Source organism: Cinclus cinclus, unplaced genomic scaffold, assembly GCF_963662255.1.
Source record: "Cinclus cinclus unplaced genomic scaffold, bCinCin1.1 SCAFFOLD_40, whole genome shotgun sequence".
Taxonomy (NCBI): Eukaryota; Metazoa; Chordata; class Aves; order Passeriformes; family Cinclidae; genus Cinclus; species Cinclus cinclus.
In genome coordinates, this window is record NW_026912243.1 from 1,902,125 (window position 1) to 1,903,754 (window position 1,630).

Sequence of the window (1,630 nt, forward strand, 5' to 3'; positions counted from 1 at the left end):
CTTGTTCAGATAAGAGGAGGAAAACCTGTTGAAAACGCTGAACCAGCCAATGAAGGAGTCTGCATGCTTGGCATGCTTTGTGTTTGGTACAGCACAGGGCCAGGGGGAGTGGTTGTGGCTGTAAATGGGTGTTTGGCCACCACCACAGCCTCATCAGACCCCACGGCTGCAGCCATTCCCTGCCAAAGCCCTCACCTGGCCCAGCCCATCCTGGCCTCAAGGAATGGGTTCCATCCAGCCCCTGTGCCCACATGCCAGGCTCAAGGGTTTGCAAGAAGTTTTCTCCCAACTTCGTGAAACCTGCACCAAGAGTGTCCCTTTACTGTGCTGTGAAGAGTAAAAAACCCCTCAAGTTTAACTCTACTGCACCTAACGAGGGTTCCATGCACCCCTTAGCAGAGACCCCACAATAGCCCTGTGTGCCTCAGGAGCTCCAGGCCCAGATGATGCCACTGAAGAAGATGTGCCCTCAGCCCAGGGATGCTCAGCATGGGCTCCCCCAGCCCCTCGAGGCCTCGCCCCTGCTCACAGCAGCCCCTGCCTGGCTCCTGCCTGCCTGCCCCTGGGCATCCATGGCTGCTCCTGGACATGGAGCTCAGCCAGTGCTGGTGCTGTGTGGGTTTGCTGGTGCTGCCACCCAGACATAGCTGTGTGCTTTGGTTTAGATTTTGTTTCCTGGCTATTGCACCAAAAATGTTTTAATTTGGGTTTGGCAACTTTAATATATTTACCTTTTGTTGTGAAACGGAATTAGGAGTAAAAGCAAAGCAGGCCCAAAACTTAACAGGGGATAAATAAAAACTTTATTATCAACACAAAGGAAAATAATAATAAATTCAGAATAGATCTTCAGACTACTTTCTCCTTCTTCTTTTCACACTTTAACAACATACAGAGACATTTCAGTCAATTCCTTTACTTAAAAAATCTTTTTCAGTTCACATCGGGGAGAGGAGTTTCTTCTTGTTCAACTATCGGGATCCTTTTCAAGAGAGGAAATAACCAGTTCTCTCCTGACTTCACTTTTCTTCATGAACAGCAGCCGCCCAGAGATCTGCAATCGTGAAACTCGTCCCACCTTCACAGCCTTCCCAGAGCTGTGCTTGTGGGCCATGTCAAAGTCATGGGGTTATACTTTTAAGGATGAGCTACTCAAAGGCAAAAGTTCTCTTCAGCTCTCTTCCCTCTGTTCATATTTCATTCCCAGGAACAGAGATCCCCCTTTTTCCCTCGGGGCAAAGGATCTTCCAAAACACTTCCCACCTCACCACACCCCCCATGTCTTTCTCCATGGTTTCAAGGAATTTTTAGTGTAGCACAGTCCACCCCTGTAACTTAGAAAAAGATTTTTCAGCCAACCTTCATGGTGTCTCCTCATTCTCCTTCCATGTAGAAACTTAGCTTTTGCTTCACTGACTTTGGTGTATCCTTTCTGTTCTTTTTCCTTTCACACAAGGAAGGATCAAAGGTCTGTAAGTCTTATCTGAGTACTGGAAAAAGTTAAAAATCTCACACAGAAGTTGCAGGGTTTTGGCCAGGCCATGCTGGAGCTGTGTCAGGATCTCAGGCCGCCCAGGCCGCGCTGGGGGTGGGGGCGGATGAAAACTGCAGAGTCCAGTCAGAGGAGAAA